Raw genomic sequence first — 9,459 nt, 5'->3', positions numbered from 1 at the left:
TTTGCTCGTTTATCCAAATCCAGTGAAACCAACGCCAAAATCTTCGTCTTGTTCCCCTCTGTTCAGATAATCAACTTGAAAATGATTTTGACAAATTAAAATTTTGTTTTGAGCAGATTTGTTCTCGAACTTCTTTTGATTGTAGTTTGAGTTTCGTAGCTCTGATTTGATTGATTCTTTTTGCAAATCGAAGCTCTTCTCTTGAGCTTTCTGTTCAGATCCTTTCATTTGAGTTTTACCTTTGCATATTATGCTTGAGTGCTTATGTATGCTATTGTTTGTTCATGATAGAATTTCCGGAGTGCGAGGCTTGCTACTATGAATCTCTAGGGTTTTCCGATCGTCAGCAAGGCAAGTAACACTTTGATCATATCCCTTTAATACCCAGTTTTTATGCATTAGTTTCAATCCTCAAATATTGCATGAGAAGGATTTGATAACATGTGGGTATTGGGAAGTAGTTGATGAGGTAACCTACTGCCTTATATCAAACCCTGGGGAGTTACTACGTTATGCTTATACTGCTATGCTATGCTCGTAGCCGTGGTTTGGTTTGAGTGATTCATGACAGATGTGAGTGTTATTATGAATTAAGGCATAACTTAAGGTGGCTACTTAATACACATCTGGGTGGATTGTTTATGGGCACCTGGGGAATCCAGTGTTGTCCAAGGAGATCCCGGGGCATCCGTGTGATCATCCTATGGTTCGCTACCCAGGCTCAAAGGGATCATGCTAGAAACTTCCGTGTGCAAGCACACACCATTATGAGCTCTCGCATAGTTGAGTAAGTTGTGGGAATCCTTTCCATGATGGGCTAGCAAATGTAGGGGATTGTAGGTGTACCGGCCTATCTATCGGTTAAGGGGCCTCTTCGGAAAGACTGTGTCTCGGTCATCCGTTTCTCAAACATCATGCAGTGCGAGAAATTCAACGGCGGAGATCGAGTCTTGTGGGGAAAAGTGTCCAAACCTCTGCAGAGTGTACAAACTAATCATGATTAGTCGTGTCCCCGGTTATGGACATCTTGAGTATCTGGTACTTGAATTATTGATTTGATCTCATCACTTTACTTAATTAATTTATTGGGTTGTTAATTATTATTTTGGGATTGAGATGGGGTTACCATTCTCAATTTTATCAACAAACTTTGTAGTTAAATAAAATATATTCCTTTGTTCTAGGGAAAAACTAGCTTTATGCAAGTGATAACCATAGAGCCTCCACCAGCCATATATGCATGTTGTGATAGCTATTATCTGCACATTGCTCTATAGTGTTATCTTGCCAGCTTCCATGTGCTGACCTACACAGGCCGCAACGTATTATGTTGCAGAATTTTCAGACGAAGAGTAAGGTGTGCTAGGTCGTTTTCATGCACTCAGTTTTGCCGTGGAGTTGGATGGACTCTTCTACCTTCGAACCTTCCGCTGTTATCTTATTTAGATGGCCTTCAGCCATATTATTGTAATAAGTTATCTTCTGAGACATTCAATGTAATAAGTGTGTGATTGAACTCTGTTACAAATCCTCGAGTACTGTGTGTGTCAGCAATACCGATCCAGGGATGACACTTAAGCACAGAGACTTGACCGTTTGAGGTCGGTTTGCTACAAGATGGTATCAGAGCACACACTGATTGTAGGACGCGACCACTAGGATAAGCCACAAGATACTCTTCTCTACTCATGTCTGACTCTTCTCTATTTTCTACTCTATAGATGGCGAATCCAAGGAACAAGTTTGCTCAACCGGATGATGGCACCCCTTTCGGGCGACACTTGAAGGAAGACACCAGGTAACTGAGCATCGGAATACCAAGTTTTACCGGGACCTACACCACCACCTTAACCGAAGAGGAGCGCTGGATGATTCGAGTTCATGTTCCAGGAAGGACGTTTGCACCAATTATTGAACCCATAGCGTTTTCCTTTGATGCACCCACCTGGAGTCTAGGAAAGAGCATGGCCAGCCACATCGCCATCGGACGCATCAGCGAAGTATACAAAAAGGATCTTAAGGACACCATCTACCAGATATGTGGACACCGAGATGAGCAATGGGAGATGATTTGCACCAGGAATGATAAATCCATTGCAGCTTACATCCAGGAGTTAAATCAGCACATTCGTCGTCAGGAGAACCAGATGTGCGCTAGCATGATAGACATGTAGAAGGTGATGACCAGGAACATGGAGCTAGAAGAGGAACTCAAGTCTACACGCGATGGATATGAAGAAGAAATTGCAGTACTACTGGAGAAGAATGAAGACCTGAAGAAGAAGCTAGGAGTATTCATGGGAGATCCCGAACCTGAGGAGGATAACCATCCTGAAGACTACATCATAATCGACGACATCGACTCCGACCCCGACAGCAAGGATGAAGATAGTGATGATGATTACAAAGACGAAGCTGGAGCGAATATCATGGAGTCTTCCACCGATCAAAACTTCTAGTCGACCACCATATTATTAGTAGTATTCCAACATGTATATAGTAATAGTCAGAGTATTTTGTAGTGGTAGTTTAGATCGATTGTATCATCTTGTTTGAATTGAGTGGTGTGAAATGAATGTGTTTGTCTCATGTGCATATGGGTAGTGATCTCTCTTTAGACCTCACTCTATTCTATTCTCACTCCTCTAAACCTATCAGATGCCTCCGAGATGTGACTCCGGACTTGTCTTCCCACCGGAGCTCACTCAGTTGATCCAACAGCAGAATGCCTTGATGCAGTTGCTAGTCCAGAACCAAGGCAACGACAACAACCCACTGCCACCACCTCCAGTTGACAACTTAGCCCATTTTCTAAGGTTGAATCCGCCGGTGTTCTCTAGTAGCACCGAGACGAGCTGATGACTGGCTCCACAAGATTGGAAGGGAGCTGACCACCACAGGTTGCACAGATGCTGAGAAAGTGTGCTTTGCTGTACATCAACTGGATGGACCCTCAGCCTAATGGTGGGAGAATTACACTGCCACTTTCCCCGTGGCCAATGTCACTTGGGATCAATTTCAGCAAGCATTCCGCACTGCACATGTCTCAGCTGGAGCTATGAGTATGAAGAAGCGTGAGTTTCGTAACTTACGCCAGGGAAATTGTATTGTGGCGCAGTACATGGATGAGTTTAGTAAGTTAGCTCGTTACGCTCCAGATGATGCGGCCATAGATGCCGCGAAGCAGGAGAAGTTTATGGAAGGGCTAAATGATGAGATGAGTATGCAGTTGATGGTGGCAACATTCGCCAACTACCAGGAGTTGGTAGATAGGGCTCTTATGATTGAAGGCAAGCAGCAGCAGATAGAAAGCCGCAAAAGGAAGTATGGACAGGGGAAGTACAACTTTGGAGTTCAGCAGAAGCCTCGTTTTACCCCAAACTCGGGAGGACATACCCATCATAACCATGGAGGCTATACTCACAATGGAGGAAGTTCACATAACCACAGTGGGCCTAAGAATGGGAATGGGAATGGGAATGGAGGAAACAACAATCAGAATTGTTCCAACCCAGCAACACCCGCTAAGAAGGATCTAAGTCATGTCACCTGTTACAAGTGTGGGAAGACTGGACACTACGCCAATGATTGTTCTGAGTTGAAGAATGGTAACGGAAATGGAAGTTCTGGGAAGAAGCCCAACCCTTTCACCAGAGGACAGGTGAACCACGTTAACGTGGAGGAAGTTGAAGAACATCCGGATGCAATTATCGATAAGTTTTTGATTAAGTCCTTTACTGCTATTGTTCTTTTTGACACTGGTGCATCGCATTCATACATATCGAGGGGATTTGTGGATAAGTTCAAGTTGCCCACCGTAGCCCTTAAGACACCTATGTAAGTAAGCTCACCCGGAGCGGAGTATATGGCAAGCAGAGGATGTTTTCAGATGCCATTGACCATAGGTAGGCATGTTTTCCCCTCAGACCTAATAATTTTGGAGTCACAAGGATTGGATGTGATACTAGGCATGGATTGGCTATCGATGTATGGAGGAAATATCGATTGTGCTAGTAAGTCAATTCTCCTCACCACCCCAGAGGGTAAAAGGATCAAGTATGTGTCTCGGCATGCGCCAAGGAGGACTATAGTAAATTCACTCTCAGGAGTCGTTCACGAAGAAGTGCCTGTTGTGAAGGATTACCCTGATGTATTCCCAGAGGAATTACCAAGCATGCCACCAGATCGAGATATAGAATTTGATATAGCTGTTGCCAGGCACTGGCCCAATATCGAAGAGACCGTACCGAATGCCCGCAAAATGATCTGGAGGAAATTAAGAAGCAAATTAAGGAGTTATTGGAGAAAGGTTATATTCGACCAAGTTCGTCACCGTGGGGAGCCCCAGTGCTCTTAGTTGAGAAGAAGGATGGATCTTAGAGAATGGTTGTTGATTATCCTGCATTGAATGAGGTGACGATCAAGAACAAATACCCACTACCGATGATCAATGATTTTTTTGACCAGCTGTAGGGAGCCAAAGTATTCTCTAAGATCGATCTTCGATCAGGATACCACCAGCTGAATATCCGAGAACAGGATATACCTAAGACAGCTTTTACCACAAGGTATGGGCTGTATGAGTACATGGTCATGTCTTTTGGATTGACTAACGCCCTGCCTATTTTATGAGTATGATGAATAAGGTGTTCATGGAGTTCTTGGATAAGTTTGTTGTGGTGTTCATTGATGATATATTGGTGTACTCGAAGAATGAAGAGGAGCACAAGGAACATTTGCGATTAGTTCTCGAGAAGCTGAGGGAACACCAGCTATACGCCAAGTTCAGCAAATGTGTTCAGCAAATGTGAGTTTTGGTTGAAGGAAGTTGGATTTCTTGGACATGTTATATTAGGAGAAGGTATAGCAGTAGACCCTTCCAAGGTTCAGTCTGTTACGGAGTGGTTGGCACCCACTTCAGTTGGAGAAATCCGCAGTTTTCTTGGACTCGCGGGATATTATCGGAGATTCATTGAGAATTTTTCCAAGATTGCGAAGCCCATGACAGAATTATTGAAGAAGGACACCAAGTTCAAATGGACCGAAGAATGTGAGGCCAGTTTACAGGAGTTGAAGAAGTGTTTAGTGACAGCCCCAGTGCTAATTCTTCCGGATATACGCAAGGACTTCCAAATATATTGCGATGCTTCTCGCCAAGGACTTCGAGGTGTACTTATGCAAGACGGAAGAGTTGTTTCATATGCCTCATGACAGCTTCGACCTCATGAGTTAAATTATGCCACGCATGATTTGGAGTTAGCAGCCGTAGTACACGCGCTCAAGACCTGGAGACATTTTCTTATTGGAAACCGATGTGATGTATACACGGATCATAAGAGTTTGAAGTATATGTTCACGCAGAAGGAGCTGAATCTCAGGCAGAGGAGATGGTTGGAGCTCATAAAGGATTATGATATGAAGCTGCATTATCATCCAGGAAAGGCCAATGTTGTAGCAGACGCTCTGAGCCGCAAGAGTTATATCAATACTCTCCTAACCAGAGGATTACCATGGGAGTTAGCCGAAGATCTCAGGGAACTTCGATTGGAGATAGTTCCGAGAGGTTTTGTTGCATCTTTGGAGGTTCAGTCCACATTATTGGGAAAGATTCAAGAAGCACAGAAGACTGATAAGGAGATTGCGGAGATAAAGGAGAAGATGAGCAAAGGAAAGGCCAAAGGTTTTTGTGAGGATGAGCACGAAACTTTATGGTTTGAGGATATTTATGTGCCCAATGATGCAGCGATCAGGAAGTTAATACTTCAGGAGGCTCACGACTCGCCATACTCGATTCACCCCAGAAACATAAGATGTATTTGGATTTGAAGAGCGTTTCTGGTGGACTGGTATGAAGAAGGATATTGCCGAGTATCTAGCAGTATGTGATGTATGTCAGATAGTTAAGGCAGAACACCAGAAGCCAGCAGGATTACTACAGCCTATGCCGATACCCGAATGGAAGTGGGATAAGCTTGGCATGGATTTCATCACCGGATTACCCAGGACAAGATCAGGATATGATTCTATCTGGGTAGTAGTTGATCGCTTGACCAAAGTGGCTCACTTTATCCCCATGAAAAGCACTTATACAAGCGCGAAGTTGGCCAAGATATATATGACCAGGATCGTATGTCTACATGGAGTTCCAAGGACCATCGTATCAGATAGAGGAACACAATTTACCTCGAAGTTTTGGAATCAGTTGCACCAGACTTTGGGTACTAGGCTAGAGTTCAGTACAGCCTTTCATCCGCAGACAGATGGCCATACCGAGAGAGTCAATCAGATTCTGGAGTACATGTTGAGAGCTTGTGCGCTAGATTATGGATCTAGTTGGGATGATAATTTGCCTTACGCAGAGTTGTCATACAACAACAGCTATCAAGCTAGTTTGAAGATGGCCCGTTTTGAAGCTTTGTATGGAAGGAGGTGCAGGACACCATTGATGTGGGATGAAGTTGGAGATCGTCAGTTGTTCGGACCGGATTTAATCAAAGAGTCTGAAGAGAAGGTTAAGTAGATTCGTGATAGACTGAAGGTAGCTCGGTCCAGGAAGAAGAGTTATGCGGACACCAAACGCAAGGAGGTAGCCTACGAAATCGGAGACAGAGCATATCTTCGTGTGTCACAACTGCGAGGAGTTAAACGATTTGGAGTCAAAGGAAAGGTAGCCCCAAGATTTGTAGGACCATATCGAGTTTTGGAACGTATGGGAGAAGTGGCCTACAAGTTGGACTTACCGAAGGCTTGTCAGGAGTTCATGATGTGTTTCACGTTTCCCAGTTGAAGAAGTGCCATGTAGAGATGGACGATATTCCTCTGAGAGATATAGTGCCACTGGAAGCAATTCAGTTGGAGAGTGACCTAACCTACGAGGAGAAACCCGTCAAAATTCTCGAGTTTGCCAGCCGAGTTACACCCAGCAAGGTTATCAAGTTTTGCAAAGTTCACTGGAGCCACCATACCGAGGAAGAAGCCACCTGGGAACGAGAGGAAGACCTACGGAAAGACCACCCGCACCTATTTTCTAGCCAACCCGAATCTCGAGGGCAAGATTCATCTTAAGGGGGGTAGGTTTGTAACATCCAAATTTTCAATTTGGATGTTATACATAGATCATCATATGCATATCATATTTTATTTGCATTTTGGTTGTGATCCTAGAAATCTTAAGCAACTCAAGGACCCAAGGAGAGAGTTGGAGGTTTCAAAAAAGTTCATATTTGAATTTAATTCAAATTTGAAAAGAGGATCAATTTGATTTTAATATTTTTCTCTCCAATTATTTCCAATAATAAAAATAAATGAGAGAAGATAATATGACTTCTTCAACAGAAGAGAAATATTGGAGAAGGAATTTTAAAATCAAATTATTAATTTATTTGCTATTTTATTTGAATTAGAGAAAAACATGCATTTTTTAAAATTGCATTTTAGTCCAGAAAAATGTTCATCTTGTCCTAAATATTAGGTTTGGATGATGAAATTTGTTTCTGGAATTTTTAGAATTTTTTTTATATTTTACTAGGATTTTTGTTCGCGGTGAAATTTATTTTTATTTTAAAAAAAAGTTCCTGGGCCGGCCCAGCTCACGCGCCGCCTTCCTCCTCGCACGGGAGGAGTACCCGGCGCCGCCTAGGGAGTCCGGCTTGGACTCCCGTTCCGGCGCACCCTCGCCCAAGCCACCGCCCCCTGGGCTTTATAAGCCGCAGCCCCGCCTTCCTCTCCTCCTCACCAAGCCACCGTCACCGCCGAGTGATACGTCTCCATCGTATCTACTTTTCCAAACAATTTTGCCCTTGTTTTGGACTGACGTTGTTTTCAGCAGAATTGCCATGGTGTTATTTTTGTGCAGAAATGAAAGTTCTCGGAATGACCTGAAACTTCATGGAGAATATTTTTGGAATTTATAAAAAATACTGGCGAATGAATCAAGAGCAGGGGGCCCAAACCCTGTCCACGAGGGTGGGGGTCGCGCCCACCTGCCTCGTGGGCCCCTTGGTGCTCCACCGACCTTAACTCCAACTCTATATATTCACGTTCGAGGAGAAAAAATCAGAGAGAAGGATTCATCATGCTTTACGATACGGAGCCACCGCCAAGCCCTAATCTCTCTTGGGAGGGATGATCTGGAGTCCGTTTGGGGCTCCAGAGAGGGGAATCCGTCGCCGTCGTCATCATCAACCTTCCTCCATCACCAATTTCATGATGCTCACCGCCGTGCGTGAGTAATTCCATCATAGGTTTGCTGGACGGTGATGGGTTGGATGAGATTTATCATGTAATCGAGTTAGTTTTGTTAGGGTTTGATCCCTAGTATCCATTATGTTCTGAGATTGATGTTGTTATGACTCTGCTACGCTTAATGCTTGTCACTAGGGCCCGAGCGCCATGATTTCAGATCTGAACCTATTATGTTTTCATGAACATATGTGAGTTCTTGATCCTATCTTGCAAGTCAATAGTCACCTACTATGTGTTATGATCCGGTAACCCCGAGTGACAATAATCGGGACCACTCCCCATGATGACCGTAGTTTGAGGAGTTCATGTGTTCACTAAGTGTTAATGCTTTGGTGTCACTGTTACAATTACTACAAAACTGCTACTGTTACGTTTGCCACTATTACCTTTACTTCCATACTACTATGCTACTAAATACTTTGCTGCAAATATTAAGTTTTCCAGGTGTGGTTGAATTGACAACTCAACTGCTAATACTTGAGAATATTCTTTGGCTCCCCTTGTGTCGAATCAATAAATTTGGGTTGAATACTCTGCCCTCGAAAACTACTGCGATCCCCTATACTTGTGGGTTATCACCGAGCCCCGCCGAGCCGAGCCGCGCCACGCCGCCGTTTGCCGCCGCTGCCGTCGCCCGCGCGCGCCGCCGCCTCCCTGCGCCGCACCACCGCCTCGCCCTCGCCTCGCCGCCGTCGCCCCGCCACCGGAGCCGCCGTATCTCGCCGCCGCTCGCCGGATTTCCACCGCCGGTTTTCTCTGGTTAAACGGTATAAACCGTTCGGTTTTCCCGGTTTATTTTTATTTAGATTGGTTTCTGTTTTAGTTCGTTAGTTAACGAACGTTCACCCGTTAGTTTTTGTTAATGAACGGATTCGTTCGTCTAGTTTTGTTGACGAACGTTCATTCCGTAGATTTTTCTTTTAGTTTTATTTTCGTCCAGGGACCTATCCATAAATACTTTCATCATAGATTAGTCCCTGAACTTCAAACCCTCATTACTTTTTGCTCGTTTATCCAAATCCAGTGAAACCAACGCCAAAATCTTTGTCTTGTTCCCGTCTGTTCAGATAATCAACTTGAACATGGTTTTGACAATTTAAAATTTGGTTTCAAGCAGATTTGTTCTCGAACTTCTTTTGATCATAGTTTGAGTTTCGTAGCTCCGATTCGATTGATTCTTTTTGCAAACCCAAGCTCTTCTATTGAGCTTTCTGT

The sequence above is a fragment of the Triticum aestivum genome, chromosome 2D (assembly GCF_018294505.1).
Source record: "Triticum aestivum cultivar Chinese Spring chromosome 2D, IWGSC CS RefSeq v2.1, whole genome shotgun sequence".
NCBI lineage: Eukaryota > Viridiplantae > Streptophyta > Magnoliopsida > Poales > Poaceae > Triticum > Triticum aestivum.
The sequence above is the reverse complement of the archived record's forward strand: the minus strand, read 5'-3'. Positions refer to the sequence as shown.